At 36.0% G+C, this 26,012-nt stretch overlaps 1 long non-coding RNA gene across 1 annotated transcript in view; it reads right to left on the reverse strand.

Moving 5' to 3' along the window:
• Positions 1-8,645: 8,645 nt before the first annotated feature.
• LOC129083903 (uncharacterized) overlaps positions 8,646-26,012 on the reverse strand; it is a 117,987-nt gene continuing 100,620 nt past the window's right edge. Inside the window, exon 3 of the long non-coding RNA XR_008530511.1 lies at positions 8,646-8,733. This is a non-coding gene — a long non-coding RNA (uncharacterized LOC129083903). The remainder of the gene's footprint in view (positions 8,734-26,012) is intronic.

Here is a 26,012-nt window from a genome sequence, read left to right on the forward strand (position 1 = left end):
GAAAAATATCTTCACTTGAAGTTCTAGAGAAGGATAAGTAAATTTGTTTTCATTTCTAAGGTAAATCATATATTTTTGAAGCTTTATTTTCCTATTAATGTAATTATTTAAATAATTAAGTAAATAAAATTAATTTCTCTGAACTATGTTTAATACTCATTTTCAGAAACAAACTATTCTAATTTTTTAAATATTAGGGGCAGTAAGTAATATTTCATTAAGCTGAAAACTTATTTCTGTTACTGCCTTTTATTTTTGAAAGTAAAATATAATAATACTTAAAACAAAAATGTAAATGACAGATTTTTTGTGTAAAAAAAGAAAGGCATAATATAAAGCTTAAATCATATTAATCCAAAAGTTACCTTTTTTCCTAGTAGATAAATGACAATATTTTGCACTTTCTGAACCCCTAATAAAATAAAGAAGGCACAGGATGAAAAATCATGACTATATCCTTTTTAAGAAAGGAACTGTGTCAGAAAGCTCTATTTACATACCAGAAAAGGAACGAGATAAAAAAAATTACTGAACTTTAAATTTCAGGCATTGTAGTGCTATTTGGTCTTTGCTCTGATTAAATAAAAATTCCAACTATTACCAATTATTAATAGTTACTGCATTTTTTCCCCCAGAATTGGAATACAACATCATGGCTTTATTTAAAAGACTTAGATAGGTGATTAAAGCTTGTACATTTTAAGCTGACTGTTTTTAAACTTGTTTGGTTGGGAATATTTTTTAAAATCTGAAGTGTAGTCACCAAACTTAGTTTTACTTTATTATTTTGATAAATTCCATACTCAAGATTTTTGCTCCATATGCTTTATATAAACTTAATATAAATATATTTTGTACACTTTACCTAACAGAACCTCAAAAGTAATTCATATGTTCTTCATTTTACTTTGAGACATATTAAGAATGGGCTCTATGCTTGCTAATTTTTCATTGGAATGAAAGTTCCTTTTAAAGAAATTAAAAGAAGGTCTCAAAACTGAAATTCTGTTGTTCCAACAGAGTGTATACCTGAACTTCAAAGCTCTTACTTAGATTAAAATGTATTTCCCTGTTATTTATTCTTCCCTAGGTAATAAGCATATATCAATGGAAACTTTACTAAGGCTTGAGGCTTCATCATCATAATCATCATCATTAGTGTCTGGCACATGTAGTCACTCAAATTTATTTCCTGAATGAATGAATGAATCACCAAACACCCATCTATTATGTTCCAGGACTCTGCTTCATATATAGTCTTTATGTGTACCTCACATGTACATCTTTTAGCTTTATTTTTCACTGCAACATTGCAAGTTAGAAATTTTAATACAATTTCCTACAGCTAGGAGACAGAGAAGTAGGATTCATACCCTTTCTTTTTCTATTTCTAAATTTGACTATTTTTCTACCAACCCTACTGCTAAAAGTGTTAAGGCACATAATGGTAACTTTGCAATTAAATTAAAAATTATGCAAGTCCAACGTACAAACATCAGTGCTCTGGAGGACACAAGGATGAGTGGACATGGGCTCTCCACTCCAGGAATTTATAACCTATTGAGAAGACAGCTGTGCGGACAACTGGTGACATCATTATGGTAGAAGCCAGAATGTAGTAAGTGTGGGAATATCATAGAACAGAGTAATGTAGAGATCTGAATAAAGGAGAAAGAAGAGGGTCAATGGATGGTTCACAAATTAAGAGGAATTGTAAGTAGGCCTTGAAGAATAAGTACACTGACAGATAATAATATTTCTAAAAGAGGGAATAGAATGAACAAAAGCTAGGAGGTAGGAAGAAACTATATGTTTGTCATTCACTCATTCATTCATTCATTCATTAACTTATTGCCCAGTATTCATGTTGGGCAGATAGCAAATTGGACAGTGTCCCTACGTGCATTCTAGAGGTAAACATAGTAAAATTTCCAAACAAATAAATGAACAAAAATTTTCAGAAAATAATAAGTTGTTTGAGTAAATTAAAGCATTGTTTTGGTCTGAATGGTCAGGGAAGCAAATAGGTTAAAGTGAAAAAAAATCATTAGTGTCTGTTAAAATTAGATATTCACATGTAATTTCACCTAATAATCTTCCTTTACACGAGAATCCCTGTTCAAAAATGCTTACTATTAATGAGAGCAACAACAACAAAACAAGTATAATCTTAAAGTACCGGTTAGTATGAAACATTACACAACTATTAAAAAGAATAAGTTAGATGTCCTGACTGGTGTGGTTCAGTGGATTGAGTACCAGCCTGCAAATCAAAGGGCTGCTGGTTCAATTCCCAGTCAGGGCATATGCCTGGGTTGCAGGCCAGGTCCCCAGTTGGGGGCATGCAAGAGGCAACCACACATTAAGAGTTTCCCTCCTCTTTCTCCCTCCCTTCTCCTCTCTCTAAAAATAAATTAATAAAATCTTTTTTTTTAAAGAATGAGTTAGATTTCTCTTTTTAATGACCTCAAGGGATAGCCATAATACATTTTTATTATAATAAATGGCAAGTTGCAAAATATGATCAGATTGAGAGGAAAAATGGTTTGTTTATATTAAGTATTGTGAAGGTAAGGAAAGGAGCACTTTTAAATGTTGATGATAGAGTATAAATTGGTAAACTTTGCTACTGAGGACTTGAGAGTATCTATCAATGTTAAGAATGTTTGTATTGAAATGCATATTAAAACCACAATGAGGTATCACCTCAAACCTGTCAGAAGGGCTATCATTAATAAATCAACAAACAACAAGTATTGGCTGAAGAGGATATGGAGAAAAAGGAACCTGTGTGCACTGGTGGTGAGATTGCAAATTGGTGCGGCCACTATGGAAACCAGTATAGAGGTTTCTCAAAAATTTAAAAATAGAACCACCATATGACCCAGCAATCACACTTCTAGGTATTTATACAAAGAAATCCAAAACACTAATTTAACAGTGTGGTGACTGCTCGGAGGAGAGGGTTATAAGGGGACTAAATGGTAATGGAAGAAATATATAATAAAGATTAAATTTTTAAAAACACTAATTTGAAAAGATATAAACACCCTTATGTTCATTGCTGCATTATTTATAATAGCCAAGGTATGAAAGCATCCTAAGTGCCCATCAACAGATAATTGGATAAAGCATAAATGGTATATATACAATGGAATGTTGCTTGGCCATAAAAAAAAGAATTAAATCTTAGCATTTGAGACAGCAGGGATGGACCTAGAGAGTAAAATGTTAAGTGGAGTAAGTTAGAAAGAAACAGAGAAAGAGAAATACCATATGAAATCACTTATATGTGAAATCTAAAAAAAATTAACAAACTCATACATACAGAGAATAAACTTATGGTTGCCAGATGGGAGGGGGTTGCCAGATGGGAAGGGGTTGCCAAATAGTAGGGAGTTGGAGGGCTGAGTGAAAAAGGTGAAGGAATTAAGAAGCACAAATTGGCATCTACAGAATAATCACAGGGGTTTAAAGTACAGCATAGAGAATATAGTCAATAATATCATGATAACTATGTATGGGGTCATATGCATACTAGACTTTTGGGGGGGAAATCACTTCATAAGTTATATAAATGTCTAAACACTGTGATGTATACCTGAAACTAATATAATACTGAATATCAATTGTAATTTAAAAATAAAAAATTAAAAAATTAAAAATAATCAAACATTATTAAAAATCAAATACTCTAAAAAATTATTTTATTCTCTGTATTTTAAGAATACTTCATCTATGGTTTCCCTTATGATAAACATATTTTTAATTAAATGTATTTGTACATAAACCTACTGAAAAAATAACAGCAATTTTTTCCTTTCTCCTGCAGTGTAATCCTTACTGACCGTTAACCATCGCCTGACCCACTGTTTCTTCCGGTGAGGTAGTTGGGGATTTTAGTCCTAAATTGTTATGTTTTTTAAATGAAGCATGATTATATGGACTTTACTGCCTGTTTTATTGGTTTGCTTGCTCACCAGTCTATGCCCTTCTTCAATCATTTTACCTTGCCAGATCACAAGTTTAAATAGTTATTTTACAGAGGGCCTGAGGATGATTATGTTTCTGAGTCTGAGCATATTAGTTAATGTCTTGTTTTATACTCACCTTTAAATGTTCCTGTGGTTGGCTATCAGATATTAGGTTCAAAATCAATATCCCTCAGAATTTGAAGTTTTGCCCCACTTAGTGTCTCCTATTGTTAAGTCTAATGCAAACTTAATTCTCATTTCTGTCTCTCTCTCTTTTTTTCACTTCGTAGACATTTGGGATTTTTTTTCTTTATCCATGGTGTTCTCAATTTGTTATTTTATGTTTAGTTTTATTCATTCAATAAATATTCACTGGGGACCTACTATGTGCCAAGCACTGTTTTATATATTAGGGATATAACAGTGAAGAGACAAAACTATACATCTTACATTATTTAATTCACTGGTCATTTGACGGTGCCTTTGAATTAGTGTTGTACTTCACTTTGAAATGTTTTGTAAATAATTTATTTGATTTATCTTCCATTTTACCCTCTCTATTCTATGTGCATGGAATGCTTAGAAGACACGGGATATTGCACATTATGGGCACATCTTCCATGTAACATAAAGTTTTTCAACATTTATTACAGTAGTCATTTTTAATGTGTGTGTTTGGTTCTGTATATTGAAGAAATCCTTGACTTTTTAACTTATTCTCTAACCGTGTCTACTTTGCCATTAAGCTAAGTAATGAGATACTGAAATTTCTACCAAGATATTCAAATTAATATAAGTATTGCTGTTAATCCATGTGGTTCTGTATGAATCAAATTCATTTGCTTTCTTTTTCTCCCGTCTGCTTTCTTCCTGTCATAAATTATTTTATAATTAAGATTATTTTAAAATGACCAATGATTCATTATTACCAATATATTTTTCTTCCAATAATGCCTTTTAAAAAATAGATGTTATATCATCTCTTCAATATCAATTATAGTTTCTTTCACTATTTTTGTATAGTCAAATAACTAAATTGTCAGGTGTAAAGTCATCTATTTGGTGAATTTACTGACTCTCATAGTGATAGATTTCTCATGCAGTCCTTGGTTCTCTGGTTATCTTTGTATTCCAGAGTCAGTGTTTGATTCTTTGAGATGCCTGCTCCTTTCTTGGACAGCTCCCTCAGGGGATTGTGGGAAAGCACAGGGCATGTTTTGTTGGTGAGTTTGTTTGTACCCAGTCTTCTGCCCCGCTGCTCCACGCTCCTCCTGGAGGTCACTAGCCACACAAGGGACTGCTCTTTGATTTTACAGCCTACATACAGTCATCAGTTTATCCTGACAGCCAACTGCTACTGCTCAGTGCTCAGCACCACTGGAGACTTATTTTCCCTTCAGAAAGAAATGACACGACTACTGATCCCCATGGTCCAGAAGCCACAACCACTTCTTGCATTCATTGACTTGAAAGTTGCAGCTCCCTGGGAATCATTCCCACATCTGCAGCAGTGTCGCCTGCTTTCTTTAGAGCTTGCCTTTTCTACGGTGTTCTGCATGAATCAAAGTCATCAGCTTTCCTTTTTCCTCATCCGCTTTCTTCCAGTCATGAATTATTATTGTTTTATAATTAAGGTTATTTTTAAAAACATCCTTTAAGCCATTTTAAAAGACAAGGGGAAGCACATGCATTTGTTCAGCCAACGATATTTATTCAATAACTTTCTTTTCACTTTCCATTGAGCTAATTCAGCAATAAAAATATTTTCTTAAAAATAGTTATTTTTACCTAAAACATGAAAGTCACAAATACTGAATATAATCCTCGTGAAATAATCTCATGGAAGACAAGCAAGCCAAGTCAGTTTTGTTTTGCTTTGTTTTGTTTTTTGTGCTTGATATTAAACTATCATCTCTTAGCTTTAAATCCACTCTTCATTTTTTGTGATTCTGAGGCTGGGACTCTGCAAAGCAGCTTTTTGCTAGCTAGATCACTTTTAGGCTCTGGCAATAGGGTGCACTAGAGAGAGAGTAGATTAGAGGAGAGAGAAGATATACTTTCCTACCAGATTATTTCCTGGTCCTGTTTTGATTCCTATTTCTTTCAGCATCACCCAAAAAAGACTCTCCCTGCCAGTGGCTGGTTGTTCCAGTAGTACAGTTAACACCAGTGAGATTTTTAAAATTTTTTAAAAAATATTTTTATTAAATTTAGAGAGAGGAAAAGGGGCGGGCGGGGGGAACTGGGAGAGGAGACAGACAGACAGACAGATGTTAGAAAGAAACATCAATTGGTTGCCTCCCATACGTGCCCTGACCAGGGAATGAACCTATCGTCTTTTGCTGTATGGGTATAAGGGATGACACTCCAACCAACTGAGGCACATTGGCTAGGGTCCCGTTAGATTTTTTCCCGGCACTCACAGGACCAACATCGCTGTGGCCCCTCCTCAGAGGATCCCCTGTAGCCAACTGGCGCCCCTTCCACCGAGGTTTGGTTCCCAGTCCCATGCAGCACCTCTGTGGCATTCCCGAAGCACTAACAACTGCTCCTCAGAAACCTGAGTCCCAGTCACTGAGTCCCTCATCCAAGCTTCTAAATTTTAATAATCCTAGCCTCTCTTCTTTATTCTCTTAGCCCTAGGGATGCTCTATGAAACCTTACTGCTCTCTTCTCCATATTTTCAATTCCTGGCTGACAATTCTTTAAATTAAATTCTGTTAAATTGCTGTAGTTTATATCTCTTAAAAGGAGTCTGAATAATACACTTCCCTACCTATCATGGCTGGCTTCAAGTGCCCAGTGCGACTTCCATCTTATTGTCAAAACGACCATTGATTTTATTACAGGTGCAAAGTACTATACACTATCAATATATTTTATTAAAACATTTAGAAATATGGTTAAAGGAAAATGGACATAAGTCCCCTCTTTCTCATAATTTCAAAGCAGTTAGTTCAAGATGATTTTGAAAGGAAAAATAAAAGCATTTCCTTGAGATTTTTCTCCAAAAAAGTTTTTCTGAAGCCCCAAAGCACCAGAATTCTCACTACACGTCTTGGAAATCTTTTGATTCCAGTAGACTAATCACAGGTTACTTTTGTACCGAAGCCTGGGAAAGCATTAATGTCGAACAATAGATGCTGTTAATTGGAGTATAATTGTGACTAGGTTTTTTTAATTTCTTTAACTGTTGATCCAAATTATATATCCTCTTTTAAATATATACCATAAGAAGGCAGAAATGATTAGCTATTTATTAGGTTTATGTTTTGTTTTTGTAATAAAAAATCAGTGGATGCTAACTGGCTATTAGTAGACAAAAAGATAGAAGGGAGGAAAGCAAAAAAGACCTCCATATGGATTAGGAGCTCTGGCATTCATCCTTCTGCCCTAAGTAATTAAATATCTGAGTCCAAATATACACTCCCTGTGCAGCTCACCCTCAGTAGGTAGCCACATAACCAGTTTTAATAATCAATAACTCCAAATCAAAAACAACAAAACATATAAAAGACCTAGACTTTCTCATAGTTGACTTTACAACAAGTAACAAATAGATAGATATTTTGATACCAGGACCACCTGCTTCATGAAAAACCTAGCTTTTAACATTAATGGCTCATTCAGGCTTGGCAGCCATGAAAATATGGTCAAAAGCCATGTCTTTCTAAGGTAATCACAGAATTAACAAAAGTGTCTTGACTATTAGTGCCAGTACCATCAATGTACCCAACTTCTGACTGGAAAGCTGCGTGTGGAGCAAAGGTGTAAGAGAATGACCATTATATTTTGTCAAGATGATGATTTTGCCACAAGATTGGAACTGCTAGGCCACCTTTGAGAATCCCCTAAATTAACACTAGGGTAGCAATGCAGCGTCAACACAAACATTGCTTCTAGGCTGAGCAAGTGAAGGTGAAAAGCTTATGTCTCCCTGTTCCATATAAAAATGACCAGGCAACATATCCTGACAGAACACTTCACTAGAACTTTATCTCTAAAAATATGTTTGTCCTTCCAACCAAGAACCATCTTTTTTTGTTATCCCAAGAAAACCAAGTAATTTTAAACTTAAGATTTACTCAAGGACCTAAACACTCCACAGAAAACTACCTCCCCAAAAATCATTCTTCGAAGGTTGCTAGAAGTTTTTAAAATGTGGACATTGAAACGTATTTTTAATCAGCTTCACAGTTATCACTGTTTTCTGGTAAGAAGAAACCAGTGATATGATTCTGTGCATTGATATATAATCCCACCAAAATGCTCTCATCAAAAATTATTTTAAAATTTAATTAAAAATATATGTATTAACTTGAGAAATATTTTTTTAAGCATCTTTTACACGGTACTCACTCTTCTAAGAACAAGATGAGATTTCTCAGAGATTACAAAGACAAATAAAAAGTTACCTTCTGTTTTTTTCTAACATTATTGGAAATTCCAACTGTTTGTCTTTTTAGTATTGTATGATGGTCAGGTAGTGAGAGGAACAGCAATTAATAGTTGGAAAAGAGTGAGTTCCTACATTGTAAATACTTGAAACCATAGCAGAGAGGAGTGTCCCATCAAAGCAAATTCAGCTGACCTGACTTTAACAATTTTTTCAGTACAATCACCGTGTTCTATATTTGAATTAAATGCACATATTTTACTACTTTTTTACTTACCACTATTGCTTGTATCCCACTTCATTCCTTCGATTCACTTTTCCTCTTGCTGGACTCCATCCTTTTATAGTTCTCTCGGCAAGAATCTGTAAGAAGTAAATTCTATTAGACTTTGTCCAAAGCTTAATTTATACTTACTCCTGCAAGATAACATTGTCTTGTATAGAGCCTCAGGTTATGATTCCTTTTCCCTCAGCATTAAAGATTTTATTTATTCTATTGCTTTCTATTATTAACCTTAGGGGGAAATATTCAGTGTAATTGTTCAATTCAAAAGATAAGATCTCAGAAGCTTCTTATTTTTATGAGGTCCCACTTGTTTATTCTTTCCTTTATGTCCCTTGCTTTAGGAGACATATCAGTGAAAAAATTGCTGCGTGGGATATCTGAGAGTTTCCTGCCAATGTTCTCCGCTAGGACTTTGATGGTGTTGCGACTTGTAGTTAAGTCTTTTATCCATCTTGAGTTTATGTTTGTGTATGGTGTCAGCTGATGATCCAATTTCAATTTTTTGCATGTAGCCGTCCAGCTCTCCCAACACCATTTGTTGAAGAAGCTATTGTTGCTCCATTTTATGCTTCTGCCCCCTTTGTCAAATATTAGATGTCCATAGAGACCTGGGCTTATTTCTGGGCTTTCTATTCTGTTCCACTGGTCAATGGATCTGTTCTTGTGCCAGTACCAGCTTGTTTTGAGTATGGTGGCTTTGTAGTAGAGTTTGATGTCCGGTATTGTGATCCCTCCTACTTTGTGTTTCTTTCTCAAAATTGCTGCAGCTATTCGGGGTTGTTTATGGTTCCATATAAATTTTTGAAATGTCTGTTCTATTTCTGTGAAATACGTCATCTGCACGGCGAAAGAAAACATCAGCAAAATGAAAAGGGAGCCAACCATATGGGAAAATATATTTGCTAATGATACATCAGGTAGAGGTTTGATCTCCAAGATATATGAAGAACTCACTCGACTCCACTCCAAGAAGACAAACGATCCAATCAAAAAATGGGCAAAGGACCGGGGCAGATGCTTTTCCAAGGAGGAGATACAGAGGGCCCAGAGACATTTGAAAGGATGCTCAGCATCACTAGCCATCAGAGAGATGCAGATCAAAACCACCATGAGGTACCAACTCACACCGGTCAGAATGGCCATCATAAACAGATCCACAAACAACAGGTGCTGGCGAGGGTGTGGAGAAAAGGGAACCCTAGTACACTGTTGGTGCGAAAGCAGACTGGTGCAGCCATTGTGGAAAGCAGTGTGGAATTTCCTCAGAAAGCTGAAAATGGAACTGCCTTTTGATCCAGTGATTCCCCTGCTGGGACTATACCCTGAGAACACCAAAACGCCAATACAAAAGAACCTATGCACCCCAATGTTCATAGCAGCACAATTTACTATAGCCAAGTGTTGGAAGCAACCTAAATGCCCATCAGTAGATGATTGGATCAAAAAGTAATGGTACATATACACAGTGGAATACTACGCAGCAGAAAGGAAAAAAGAACTACTAAACTTCGCGACAGCATGGATGGAACTGGAGAGCATCATGCTAAGCAAAATAAGCCAGGGGGCGAAAGACAAATACCCTATGATCTCACCTATAAGCGGAACCTAACCAACAATGCAAAGATGCAAGAAAAATATGACCAGCAACACTGAAAGGAAAAGAAATCAACAGAGACAAGAGGGGCGGGGGGGCGCAGGTAAAGGGAAGGGAAGGGAAAAGTCAAGGAACATATAACAAGGACTCATGGACAAAACCAAAGGGGAATTGCTGAGGGAGGGAAGGAGGGATGAGGCAAGGGAAAGAGGTGGGGGAGAGGCAGAGACAAATGTATTTAAAAAGTAAATAAATTTAAAAAAAAAAAGATAAGATCTCATTTCTTCAAATGTAGCGTCTTTTCCATTATAAATATATATCTATATATATTGCTTCCAGGATGAGCAGATATATATATATATATACACACATAAGTATATTTATATTTAGAACACATATTAGGTATATGCTGGAACTTTTCAGAACATTTCATGATTCAGGTCTAACTTCACCATTTTATACTCTGTTTTGTTCTAGGTCTTCTAATTTATTAATTATCTCTTTAATATGTTTGTCTATTAATTAAAAAATAACCATAGTTTTTAATTCCAAAATTTCTGATTGGTTCTTTTTTGTTTTCACTGTTCTGAAAAACAACTATTTGTATCTCATGGTTCCTTTTTCTTGATTTATGAATGATTTTTTGCTGGATAGAGTAATCTTTGATGTAGATGCTTGCCTTTCATGACTGTGAATACTTCTTTCCAGCTCCTTCTTGCCCATAAGTTTTCTTTTGAGAAATCAGCTCATAGCCTTATGGGAACTCCTTTGTAGGTCACTCTCCTTTTCTCTTGCTGCTTCTAAGATTCTCTCCTTATCTTTAAACTTGGGTGATGTAATTATGATGTGCTTTGGTGCATGCTTCCTGTTTTGGGATTCTCTGAGCTTCCTGTATTTGCATGTCTATTTCCTTGACCAGACTGGGGAAGTTCTCTTTCAATATTTTTTCAAATAAGGTTCCAATTTCTTGATCTTCCTCTTCTCCTTCTGGCACCCTTATGATTCAGATGATGGAACATTTAAAGTTGTCCTGGAGGTTTCTAAGCCTCTCCTCATTTTTGGAATTTTTGTTTCTTCATTGTGTTCTAGTTGAATGTTTAGCTCTTCCTTCTACTCCAAATCATTGATTTGAGTCCCAGTTTCCTTCCCTTTAGTGTTGGTTCCCTGTATATTTTTCATTATTTCACTTTGCATAGCCTTCACTTTTTCCTCCATTGAGACCGTACTCATCCATTTCTGTGAGCATCCAGATTGCCAGTGTTTTGAACTGTGCCTCTGATAGGTTGGCTATCTCTTCATCACTTAGTTCTATTTTTGGAGCTTTGATCTGTTCTTTCATTGGGGCCATATTTCTTTGTGTCTGCATCTGTTACATTAGAAGGGGTGGAGCCTTAATTTTCTGCCAGGGTGGAGAAACCCAGGTCGCTGCATTATGGTGCTGTATGCGGGGGAGGAGTCCAAGAGGGAACAATGCCCTTGCCTGGCTCACAGCTGGCTTTCAGTCACTCTCCCCACAACCCAAAAGCAAATTGGGCCCTTCTGGTGCTGATTCCCAGGTACATGGGTTTGTGTATGTTCTAGGACCCTTGGGGATCTCTCCAACGAACTCTCCTGTGAGGCAGGAAGTTTCTCCAGCTGCTGCATTCCTCACAGATTTTTATAGCCAGAGGTTTGGGGGCACTTTGTTTTCCCCCGCTGAATCACGTGGTCTGTCTCACTCCCCAGCTGTTTCTCCCAGTTTATCTGCATGCAAACGTGGGGCCACCCGGTCCTCTAGCCACTGCCTTGCCACATGTCCTCTCTGCCCTAGCTGCCCATTTCCACCCCTCCTACCAGTCTGGATAAATGTTTTCTCCTTAACTCCTTGGTTGTCAGACATCCATACAATTCAGTTTTCTGGCAGTTCTGGTTATTTTTTTTAATTGGTTGTTGTCCTTTTATTTGTGCAAGGAGGCCTAGAGTATTTTCAATTCTTTCTTTATAGATTGTGCCTTTGGTGTTATGTCTAAAAAGTCATATGTTTATGACTTTTATTCAAGGTCATCTAGATTTTCTCCTATGTTTTCCCCTAGTACTTATGTACTTTTGCATTTTACATTTAGGTCTGTGATCTATTTTGAATTAATTTTTGTTAAAGGTGTAAGGACTGTGTTTAGATTCTTCTTTTTTTTTCCACATATGGATGTCCAGTTGTTCTAGTACAATTTGTTGAAAAGACTATCTTTTATTCATTATATTGCCTTTGATCTTTTGTCAAAAATCAGTTGACTATATTTATGTGGGACTATTTCTGGGCTCTTTATTCATTTTCACTGATTTATTTGTCTATTCTTGCACCAGTATCAATCTGTCTTGATTACTATAGCTTTATAGTAAGTCTTAAAGCAGAGTAGGTTAGTCCTCTGTTCTTCTTTAATATTATGTTGGCTATCCTGAATCTTTTGTCTTTTGACATAAACTTTAGAATAAGTTTTCCAATATCCACAAAATTACTAGCTGGGATTTTGATTGGGATTGCATTGACTCTGTAGATCAAAATGGAAAAACTAACCTCTTGAAAATATTGAGCCTTTTTATTCATGTAATACATGGACTATATCTCTATTTATGCTTGGATTTTTTATATTAGCGTTTTTTAGTTTTCTTACATTACTTGTTATATTTTGTTATATTTATATCTAGGTATTTCGATCTGTGCTAATATACATGGTATTTTATTTTTAATTTCAAATTCCACTTGTTTACTGATGGTATATAGGAGAGCAATTTCCTTTCATATATTAACCTCATATCCTGAAAACTTGTTGTAATTGCTTATTAGTTTCAAAGATTTTTTTTAACTCTTTTTTAAAAATCATGTTTATTCTATTAACAGTTGTCTCAATTTTTCCCCCTTTGCCCTCCTCCACCCATCTCACCCCACCCCTCACTCCCACAGTCAATTCCCACACTGTTGTCCATGTCCATGGGTCATTCATACATGTTCTTCATCTAGTTCCTTCCCCTTCTTTCCACCATTGTCCTCCTTCCCCATCCTCTATGATCACTTTCAGCCTGCTCCAGGTTTCCATGCTTATGATTTATTTTGTTCATTAGTTATTTTGTTGAATAGATCCCAGTTACAGGAGAGATCATATGGTTTTTGTCTTTCACTGACTGGCTTATTTCACTTAGCATAATATTCTCCAGTTCCATCCATGTTGTCTCAAAAGGTAGGAGATCTTTATTTCTTTTTTTTTAAATGCAGATTGATTTCATTTATTTTTTTAAATGTCAAGATCCATTATAAAATATTAAAAAATTTAAATCCACTATAAAGTCTCAGCAGTTAAAATGACATGACACCAGCACAGAAATAATCAAGTAGATCAATGAAATAAAATGAGCATTCTAGAAACAAACATATATTTCTAACAATGTAATATATGTTTAAATTGATATTTCAAATCAATGGAGAAAATAAGGCTTATTCAACAAATAAGGTTTGTGGACCATTATTACCTGAAATAAAACAAATATAGAGCCCTATTTCACAAGTTATACAAAAAATATTCAGGTGAGTTAAAAATCAATATGTAAAATCTAAGGAGTTTTAGGAGAAAATACAAAATAATATTTTTCTTACCCCAAAGTAAAATATTCAAACTCATGGCTATAAAGTAAAATATTGACAATATGATTATATTAAACAATTAAAACTATATAGTAATATACATATTAAAAATGTTAAAGGACAAGTTATAGAATAGAAAAATATTTGCCACACATTTAAAAAAGGGTTAATCATTTTTAGGGGTTTTTTTTAGGGAAAAATTTCTACAAACATTTAATTAAAAAATGGGATAAAGAATACCAAAAAGTCATTTAAAGCTGTTTTAAAATAATAGAAATAGGCAGGAAATATACAAAAACAGGTTTAGTTTCAACAAATAATAAAGGAACAACTAAAATAACATCATTGTCACAATCAGTTTAATAAGTATTAAAAATATTGATACTATCAAGTATTGGTGACTGTGAAAGGAACTGAGTAGTCATAGACAGACCCTTTTTCTTCATCTTCTTAAAGCAGTCCCTTTAGCATATTTTGCAATGCTGGTTAGGTGGAGGTGTATTCTTTTAGGCTTCTTTTGTTTGGGAAACTCCCTATTTCCCCTTCCATTTTAATCGAGAGGCTTGCTGGGTAGAGCAGTCTTGGTTGCAGGCCTTTGCTTTTCATGACTTGGAAGATTTCTTACCATTCCCTTCTGTCTAGTAGTGTTTCTGTTGAGAAGTCAGCTCATAGCCATACTGGGGCTCCCTTATATGTTGCTACCTGTTTCTCCCTTCCTGCCTTTAGGATTCTCTCTTTGCCTTTGATATTTGCCATTTTAATGATTATGTGTCTTGGAGTGGGCCTCACTGGGATCCTCTTGAATGGGACCCTCTGTGCTTCCTGGACTTCAGTGACTTTTTCTCTCCTCCAATTAGGGAAGTTTTCCATTATTACTTTTTTCAAACAGGTTCTCTATCTCTTCTTCCTCTTCTCCTTCTGGTATCCCTATTATATGGATATTATTACGTTTCAGGTTGTCCTACATTTCCCTAAATGCCTCTTCATTCTTTTTGAGTCTTTTTTCATTTTCTTGCTCATTCTGGGAGCTTTTTTCTACCTTATCCTCCAGCTTGCTGATTCGATCCTCTGCTTCATCTAGTATGTTTTTGGGGTCAACTCTTTTGAATTTCCTACATAGAGAATAGTGTCATCTGTGAACAAAGTTTTATTTCTTTTTTCCCATTCTGTATACCTCTTCTTTTTTCTTTTCTTTTCTTTTCTTATTGCATTAGTTAGGATTTCCAGTATGATGTTGAAAACAGTAGTGACAGGAGACTTTATTTCCTTGTTCCTGATCTCAGTAGGGAAGCTTTCAGTTTCTTACCATTAAGTATGAGGTAGATTTGTAAGTTGCTGTAGATTTCTGTAGATACTATTTATCAAGTTGATGGAATTTCTATTTCTAGTTTTCTGAAAACTTCAGTGTGAATGAGTGTTGGATTTTATCAACTTCTTTTTCTGCATCTGTAGATACCATCCCAATTATTTCATTTTTTAAAAATCTGGAATGAAGTTCTGAAATTAATCCTTTACAGAAAACCTCAGATGATTCTGATTCACATGGTTCTAAGACCACACTCGGAGATGCTCTGTCCGAGGAAGTCCACACATACTGGTTTTAGGGACATCGAGATCCACCAACCTAAGTTTTCCCAAAGTGTTCAAAACTGAATCAAATCAATTGAGCATCCATAATTGTCATTTATTACAGAGCCCTGTGTTAATTATCAATTTCTATGAGGGCCTAACCCAAATACCAAATAGAGTTCAGTTTCTTTTCTCAGACCTGGTTTTCACTTTTTCACATGTTGTTGAATTTTCAAACTATTTCTGTTTTCTTGATATAGTAATGTCATAATAAAGAGATAAATGGAAAGTTATTGGTTAAGAAAAAGTGAGTCACTAAATTGAGAACATTTGAAAACCATAGCCAGAGAGTAGAATCCAGCTGAAGTAGTTTCATTAGACTAAATTTAATGTTCTTGTCAATAAAATAACTGAGTTCTACATTAGAATTAAAAAGAACCAATGTTGAATTATTATGCACACCTTAAACTAATGTTACATGTCAATTATACCTCAATTAGAAAAAAAAAGAAATTCTACCTTTATCCCTGAGTATAGCTTGGATAGCAGGCTAGTTAATTAAAATGCTTCCTATTCTAGGTGGTAAAGTCCTAAAAGTTGTTTATTTCATAGTCTTATCCTAGGTAATTAAAACTGATGAAAAATGACCAAAAAAATATTGGCCCAAAAAGAAAAGTTACAGGACAAATTTATACTTACTTCTTAACATAAATATGCAAAAAGAGCTTCTAAAATGTAAAACCTACAGGTGATTTTCAGTTGATGATGAGATAATCCATCCTTCTTATCTCTTACCAGAGGCTCAAAATCCAGGAACTGATTAATGCAGAAATACCTGGTGGAAATTTTTATATGAAGAGAGAGCAGCTCAAGAAGAGAATGCAAAGGGAGGTCTGATTTGTAATAATTTTGCATCTGGGGTTCTAATCTGATTATTGGCTTAACTGTAGTGACTACCCTTGACTATTTTTCAAAAACTGGAGACAAGATGATTCCTTCCTGCCTTAGAGTTTTAGTACATAATCATGAAGGAAAGGGTTTAGTGTACTGAACACAAGGAATATGTTTCACAAGGAAGGAAAGTAACTCTTTTCTTGCCAAATCCACAGGTTGGCTTGGCTAGAGTGGAGGGACTTTTGGTTAAGATGTGATAAAAAGATGACAGAGAAAACAACAGTCTGCCACTATAATTCTTTTACTCTATTCATGTGTTATATAGGTGAAAACCAGGATGAAAGGAGTATTTTAGGCAGGCTGTCTGGTCATGTGGAAGACACACTGGAGTCAAGAAAGAGAAGCAAGAAGACGGTAAAGGAGCCACTACCCCAGTGCTGCTGAGCTATGAGGGTCTGGAAGGGCAAGGAGGGCGATGATGGGACAGAAAGAAGGCACTATTTGAGAGAAGTTAAAAAAAATAGTGACCTGAATTAGTACTAAAATGACCTTAGAAACTAACCCTGGAAGAAAGGGGAAAGTCTTAATTTAAGATCTCTTCATATGAGAGTTCATGTGTTTTGAGATGATAGCTAAAGTCCCAGAAACAAGTATCTTAATTAAGAAAGTTAGCAAATATGTTAAGAATGTTTTGGTTTCAGATTGGATATATGTACTCTTTCAGAGTTGTCTACTTTGTAAAAGTAAAAACAAAACAAACAAAAAATACAATCAAAGAAGGAAACAAACCCAGCTAACTAGCAGTTACAAGAACTGTCCCAATTTTTATGAACTTTGGTCTTGAAATATTTTCTTGAATAGAACTGTAAAAAACAGTTATAGTGGGAAACTACTATTTAGTACTAGTTAATGCATAACAATCCTACCTTTGAAAAATAACAGGATAAATCTGTTCTGACAACCTCCTTTTTCTAATTATAGCAGAAAATCAGATGCCTTTGAAAATGGATGACTTAGGTAATTTTTAAAGACCTGGAAGTATCATCACTTATGGTTTATGATATATTACTGGGAGAAGGTAGGATATGGACATTTTAAATTAGGCATAAAATATTGAGAAGGATGTATTATTTGTAAAATAGAATCTATCCTTGAGTTATATTTACTTCTTCACTTAATTCAGATTTAAATGAGTTCACATTGGTCCATTTTGGGGTGTTTCCTTCCAAAAAAATTCTGAAAGGTCTTTATTCTAGTGATATGTTTTGCTTAATATCCTATATATATTGGGGATGAATCTATTATTTTGCTGTCCTATACCACCAACAGTGACCAAGGCTCATTTCTTTTAATTCACACTTCTATCCTTTTTTTATAGGTTATTTAATATTGCATAATAAGGCAATTAGGTCACAACTCAGTGCACTCTAAGCTGCATGGGAATGATCCAAAAAATACAAAATGAAGTTAATGTAACAGAAAAATAGCTGTGCAGCATAAAAAGAAGTCAGATTACTGATACTTTAGTACCATTAGGATCCACTGAAGTCATTTAGCAAACTTAATATCCTCAATGTCTTCCTTACTGGGTGATTTTAACCAAACTATTCTCAAATAAATTTTAAAATATTGTTTAAAAAGTTAGAACCTCAAGTTTAAATTGTAAGTCCTATTAGCATTTCATGTTGCACAACTACAATTTAGTCAATTTCACCTACACTCAACAATGAGTTTTGCCAAAGCATAGGTGTAGGCTACTGAATTACAGAAGACAAACAAATAAACAAAACAAGAATCCTGTCATGCCTTCACCTCCATTTAAGCTTGCTTCTTCTTTTTAGTCCACAATTGACTGAATAGATGCTACCTTCTCATTATCAGACTATTCAGCACATTGTTTTCAAAGTGAATCTTTTATGCAAAATTGGCTTGAAGTGCTCTGTTTTCCTACTGAGTTTTGAAAATTATTTTAATAAGGGTAGAACATGTTAAGTTGTGGTAACAAATAGAACCTGAAGTTTCAGAGGACTGATGCAACAAAATATATCTTTCTCACTCTACATGCCTAAAGTTTTAAGTCCAGAACTCTGTTCCACAAAGTCCCTCAGGCTTTTGGAGGCTCCCCTGGAATGCAACACCGCCATTAAAAAAAGGAACTAGAGGGTATGTTGTGGCAAGGAAGGTAGAGCATGAATGCTCACCCTCATTTTCACTGCTACTAACAAGGGAGTCCAGGAGTCTTGGGCAAGGAAAAGGAAAAGGATGGCTATGGGAGTGGGGGGCGGGATGGGCAGAGGAGAGCAAAGGGGCAACGTTGGGTCAACTGCAATACAATACTAACACAGATGATTTAATTTAAAAAGAAATCTGTCTTACATCTTGAAGTTACCTCTCCCAGGAGGCAGCCCTGTAAGCTCAAAAGATCACACTTGGAGGCAAGAGGCCTGACTAATTTTGGACAAGTCACTTAGTTTTTCTGGGCCTTAACCTGCAAAATGAGGAATTTAGATCAGATTGTGGGAAGGGGAACATTAGGACATGAGAATTTTGTCCTGTCACACAAGGCCAATGGGTTTAGACTGTGAGTTTCACCATGCTGTAAGAGTTGACTTAAACAAAAGAGCTCTAATATTAAAACAGAATTAGACATTAAATCCAAAGGGCCCCCCAAAACTTAGAACTCTCCTCCCTCCCTTGTCTGCTGTTCCTGAGCATCTTCTACCCAGCAAAATAGCCTTGAATAGTGGGGAAACATATAATGGCTTTCCGTTCCTGCTGGAATTCCTTTGTTAAGTAAGGATGCTTCCAGAGTTTGGACCCAATTAGGATGCTCACAAAATAAAATAGAAAAGGTAAATAATATCTCTTTCTTATAATTAATACCAAATAAGATATCAAATAAAACCAGAACACTTAACTTTTTCAGGTGGAAACTGAATATCAAAAAATAGCAACTTACAGTGACAAGATGATTTTCTGGAACTCATAATAAAAAGGAAAGTGGGCTCCATTACACTATTTCTCTTGGTAAGTTTTCCTTCTCCCTATGGAGATCTTGCTGACATTATATGGTTGTGGAAAAAGTATTAGAAAATAACTGGAATTGATAGGACAGACCTGGAAAATTGTTTTAATTTGGGGATTTATAAAATATTTAGGAATACCTCTTTCTTCGAGGTGTAATAACCTGATCTCATGATAGGGGCAAAGCCCTGTGTCCAATTAAATCAATTATGTCATGCAAATGATTTCTGCCTTAATTTGAATTGTGCCAGGACCACAGGGATCATGACTACTAGTGAGAAATATAATTGATACGTTATTACCATTATAACAAAAACTCTGTCTGAATTGGGGGTAATACATACCTTAGCTTCAGTCTTAAATCCAGGTAAGAATCAGAAGCCAATATTAAATTTGGCCTGAGATTTAATGCCATGTAGCAAGAGATTGTACTAGCAAACCAAATATATGATGGTTTGCTTGAATAGGGTTCCAAGCTTTTGTCCCCACAGTGCTGCCCGAGGAAGCTCACACATAGCAGTACCTCAATGTTAAACAGGAACTAGAGCAGATTCAGTGTTATTTTATCTATGATTTTATCAGACTCAAACTCAACAGAAATCTCAATGAAACCACCTGTGTTCATGAAATAGGTAAGAAATGGTAGCTATAGATCCCAACAAGAAGAAACTATTTATTGATTATACATTCTACAATTCCCTTTCCTGTTACTAACACTGAAATGATCTCCTTATAAGATATCAATGACATATTTCACAGAAATAGAACAGACATTTCAAAAATTTCTATAGAACCATAAACGACCCCGAATAGCCGCAGCAATTTTGAGAAAGAAAAACAAAGTAGGAGGGATCACAATACCGGACATCAAACTCTACTACAAAGCCACCATACTCAAAACAATCTGGTACTGGCACAAGAACAGACCCATAGACCAGTGGAACAGAATAGAAAGCCCAGAAATAAGCCCAGATCTCTATGGGCATCTAATATTTCACAAAGGGGGCAGAAGCATAAAATGGAGCAACAATAGCCTCTTCAACAAATGGTGTTGGGAGAGCTGGACGGCTACATGCAAAAAATTGAAATTGGATCATCAGCTGACACCATACACAAACATAAACTCAAGATGGATAAAAGACTTAAATATAAGTCGCAACACCATAAAAGTCCTAGCGGAGAACATTGGCAGGAAACTCTCAGATATCCCACGCAGCAATTTTTTCACTGATATGTCTCCTAAAGCAAGGGACATAAAAGAAAGAATAAACGAGTGGGACCTCATCAAAATAAGAAGCTTCTTCACGGCTAAAGAAAACATCAGCAAAATGAAAAGGGAGCCAACCCTATGAGAAAATATATTTGCTAATGATACATCAGGTAGAGGTTTGATCTCCAAGATATATGAAGAACTCACTCGACTCCACTCCAAGAAGACAAATGATCCAATCAAAAAGTGGGCAAAGGACCTGGGCAGACACTTTTCCAAGGAGGAGATACAGAGGGCCCAGAGACATTTGAAAGGATGCTCAGCATCACTAGCCATCAGAGAGATGCAGATCAAAAACCACCACGAGGTACCACCTCACACCGGTCAGAATGGCCATCATAGACAGATCAGCAAACAACAGGTGCTGGCGAGGGTGTGGAGAAAAGGGAACCCTAGCACACTGTTGGTGGGAATGCAGACTGGTGCAGCCATTGTGGAAAGCAGTGTGGAATTTCCTCAAAAAGCTGAAAACGGAACTGCCTTTTGATCCAGTGATTCCCCTGCTGGGACTATACCCTAAGAATCCCAAAACACCAATTCAAAAGAACCTATGCACCCCAATGTTCATAGCAGCACAATTAACAATAGCCAAGTGTTGGAAGCAACCTAAATGCCCATCAGTAGATGACTGGATCAAAAAATTAGGGTACATTTACACAATGGAATACTACGCAGCAGAAAGAAAAAAAGAACTACTACACTTTGCGACAGCATGGATGGAACTGGAGAGCATTATGCTAAGCGAAATAAGCCAGGGGGCGAAAGACAAATACCCTATGATCTCACCTATAAGTGGAACCTAACCAACAATACAAAGATGCAAGGAAAATAAGACCAGCACAACTGAAAGGAAAAGAAACCAACAGAGACAAGAAGGAAGGAGGGAGTGGGGGCGGGGAAAAGGAAGGGAAGGGGAAAGTCAAGGAACATATAGCAAGGACTCATGGACTAAACCAAAGGGGAGAAGTTGAGGGAGGAAGGAAGGGAGGGAGGGAGGGAGGGGGCAAGGGAAAGTGGTGGGGGGTTAGGCAGAGACAAATGTATTTGAAAAAATAAATTAATTAATTTAAAAAATTTAAAAAAAGAATAAATAACCAAAATAAAATGAAAGTGGGAGAGGAAAAAGAAGGAAGCAAAAAATCAGTATATTTCAGAATCTTAAACAGGTGAAGGGGGTGGAGCAGGGCTTTGGGAATTAAGGAATAGAGCTGTGCAGACTCTCTCCCAAGAAAAACAACAGTTTCACTGGTGCTAATTATAAAAAACCATAATTAATTATTCATATTCTATGAAACTGCTCTAAATGTTCTACAGTATGTGAAGAAACATTCATTCAAGAAAACCTATGAAATCTCAGTAAGAAGAGTGAGAGTCTGTGGCATTTGGGCTGCGCCCCAGTTCATTGCACCCATTCTCCAGCCCCTGGGTGGCTCTGCCCCAAGCCTGCACAGCCACGAAGACAGGAACTCCCTCTCCCTTCAGCTCCCAGAATCTACAATTTCACACCAGAAGAAGTAGGCTTCTGGAACCAGTCATCGGCCAGCCCCATGCTGCAGAAGCTCTATCCCAGGCAGGTGAGGTCAGCAGGACTGGGTCTGTATTCCCCAGTGAACAGCCACTTGTAGGGCAGAAGCTCCATTCCAGGTGCTACAGGCGGAAAACCCCAGGGCCCTGATGGCCTCTCCGCCACTCACTCAGGGGATGGAAGTTTCACACTCAAAGGGACAAGGCAAGAAGAAGCAAAAAGCACAGAACTGAAGGGAAAAAGTAGGCAATTCAACAAAGAGAGTTGGAGATCTTAATCCCCCACTGGAGGTAATGGGTAGAACAACCTGGCAGAAGATCAACAAGGAAATAGGGCACGTGAACAATTCTATAACCAATTAGAATTGACAATCTCTCTAGAACACTCCACCAAACAATAGAATACACATTCTTTCTAGGCACACAACACAGAACATTTTCCATAGTACACAAAATGCTAAACCATAAAACAAACCTCAATAAATTTAAAATAATGGGAATAATAGAATATATGTTTTCAGACCACATAGAAATTAAATTATAAATCAATAACTGGAGGAAATTTTCAAAATTGACAAATATCTGGAAATTGAATACACTAATCACCGATTGGTCAAAAAAGAAATCACAAGGGATATTAGAAAATATTTTTAAAACATAACAAAGTTTATGGGATGCAGTTAAATTGGTGTGTGGAGTAAAACTTCGATCTGTAAATGCATGTATTAACAAGGAACAAAGATCTCAGTTACATCTTAAGAAAAGCCTCATGTTACATCTTAAGAAAGTAGAAAAATAAGAGCAACTAAACACAAAGCAAGTAGAAGGAAGAAACTAATAAAAAATAGAGCAGAAATAAATGAAACAGAGAAAAAATACAATAGAGAACATTAATAAAACCAAAACTTGGTTCTTTGAAAATACTGACAAAATTGACAAAACTTTTGCTAGAATGATAAGCAAAAAGTGAGAATAGGTATAAATTACCAAAATCAGGAACATCAGTACATCATCATCAATCTTAGAGAAACAGAAAGCATTATAAGAGAATATTATGAATAAATGATGCCAACAAGTTAGGTAAAATGGACAAATTCCAAGACAGACACAAATTATCCAAACTGAATCAAGAATAAATAGAAAATCTTAGTAGGCCAATCATGAATAATGGATAGAATAAGCCATTTAAAAACTCCCCACAAAGAAAGCCCTGACTCAGGTGGCCCTGTGGTGAATTCCATCAAGTATTCAAAAATGAATGAATACCAGTCTTCTACATGCTCTCCTCCAAAATAGAAAGGATTGCACCCTTCCCAATTCATCCTATGATAGTAATTATTATTCTGATACAAAAGACATAACAAGAAAGGAAAACTACAGAATAATATTCTTTATGAATATAGAAGGAAAAAATCCTTAATAAAATACTAACAGAGTTCTGCAACATATAGAAAATGCTAAATACCAATACTAAGACCAAGGTGAATGAAAAACTGGTTTTACCTTTGAAAGTCAATTAATATAATCACTATATAAATAGAATAAAGGAAAAAATCATGTAATTATCACAATAGAGCCAAAAAGAGTATTCGACAAAATCTAATTCTCACTCATGATAAAAAATAGCCAACTAGTAGAAGAAAACTTACCTAATCTGGATAAAAAGAATCCACTCAAAACCAGCAGCTAACATCAAAAAATGTTTAAAAAAAATGAATGCTTGTCTTTCCCTAAAATCAGGAACAATATAAAGATGTCCATTCTTACTGTTTCTAGTGAACATTGTACTAAAGGTTCTAGTCATAGTAAGTAGGCAGCAAAATAAATAAATAAATAAAAGATTTCTAGATTGAAAAAGAAGTGAAACTCTCTATTCATATACCATATCATCTAGTATATACAAAATCCTAAGGAATCAACTAAAACAATAATAGAACTAATAAACATGTTAATCAAAAGTCAAATGTAACTCAAAACTACAATAAGATACTACTTTACCTCATTAGGATGGCTAAAATAAAAAAAAAGAGAGGACAATTTTTTAAATTAATTAATTTATTTTTTCAAATACATTTGTCTCTGCCTAACCCCCCACCACTTTCCCTTGCCCCCTCCCTCCCTCCCTCCCTTCCTTCCTCCCTCAACTTCTCCCCTTTGGTTTAGTCCATGAGTCCTTGCTATATGTTCCTTGACTTTCCCCTTCCCTTCCTTTTCCCCGCCCCCACTCCCTCCTTCCTTCTTGTCTCTGTTGGTTTCTTTTCCTTTCAGTGGTGCTGGTCTTATTTTCCTTGCATCTTTGTATTGTTGGTTAGGTTCCACTTATAGGTGAGATCATAGGGTATTTGTCTTTCGCCCCCTGGCTTATTTCGCTTAGCATAATGCTCTCCAGTTCCATCCATGCTGTCGCAAAGTGTAGTAGTTCTTTTTTTCTTTCTGCTGCGTAGTATTCCATTGTGTAAATGTACCCTAATTTTTTGATCCAGTCATCTACTGATGGGCATTTAGGTTGCTTCCAACACTTGGCTATTGTTAATTGTGCTGCTATGAACATTGGGGTGCATAGGTTCTTTTGAATTGGTGTTTTGGGATTCTTAGGGTATAGTCCCAGCAGGGGAATCACTGGATCAAAAGGCAGTTCCGTTTTCAGCTTTTTGAGGAAATTCCACACTGCTTTCCACAATGGCTGCACCAGTCTGCATTCCCACCAACAGTGTGCTAGGGTTCCCTTTTCTCCACACCCTCGCCAGCACCTGTTGTTTGCTGATCTGTCTATGATGGCCATTCTGACCGGTGTGAGGTGGTACCTCGTGGTGGTTTTTGATCTGCATCTCTCTGATGGCTAGTGATGCTGAGCATCCTTTCAAATGTCTCTGGGCCCTCTGTATCTCCTCCTTGGAAAAGTGTCTGCCCAGGTCCTTTGCCCACTTTTTGATTGGATCATTTGTCTTCTTGGAGTGGAGTCGAGTGAGTTCTTCATATATCTTGGAGATCAAACCTCTACCTGATGTATCATTAGCAAATATATTTTCTCATAGGGTTGGCTCCCTTTTCATTTTGCTGATGTTTTCTTTAGCCGTGAAGAAGCTTCTTATTTTGATGAGGTCCCACTCGTTTATTCTTTCTTTTATGTCCCTTGCTTTAGGAGACATATCAGTGAAAAAATTGCTGCGTGGGATATCTGAGAGTTTCCTGCCAATGTTCTCCGCTAGGACTTTTATGGTGTTGCGACTTATATTTAAGTCTTTTATCCATCTTGAGTTTATGTTTGTGTATGGTGTCAGCTGATGATCCAATTTCAATTTTTTGCATGTAGCCGTCCAGCTCTCCCAACACCATTTGTTGAAGAGGCTATTGTTGCTCCATTTTATGCTTCTGCCCCCTTTGTGAAATATTAGATGCCCATAGAGATCTGGGCTTATTTCTGGGCTTTCTATTCTGTTCCACTGGTCTATGGGTCTGTTCTTGTGCCAGTACCAGATTGTTTTGAGTATGGTGGCTTTGTAGTAGAGTTTGATGTCTGGTATTGTGATCCCTCCTACTTTGTTTTTCTTTCTCAAAATTGCTGCGGCTATTCGGGGTCATTTATGGTTCTATAGAAATTTTTGAAATGTCTGTTCTATTTCTGTGAAATATGTCATTGGTATCTTAATAGGGATTGCATTGAATCTATAAATTGCTTTGGGTAGTATGGACATTTTGATGATATTTTAAGGACTGCTAAAATTGTGGTGTGACTGGAATCTTCATGCTGGTAGGAATGTAAAAATGATGCAGTCATTGGTAAATAGTTTAGCAATTTTCAAATGGTTAAACATGTTCTAAAATTATATTGTAGAGATGATTGAACAACCCTGTGGCATACTAAATA

The sequence above is a fragment of the Pteronotus mesoamericanus genome, unplaced genomic scaffold (assembly GCF_021234165.1).
Source record: "Pteronotus mesoamericanus isolate MK-2021 breed Mesoamerican mustached bat unplaced genomic scaffold, CSHL_Meso_final scaffold_167, whole genome shotgun sequence".
NCBI lineage: Eukaryota > Metazoa > Chordata > Mammalia > Chiroptera > Mormoopidae > Pteronotus > Pteronotus mesoamericanus.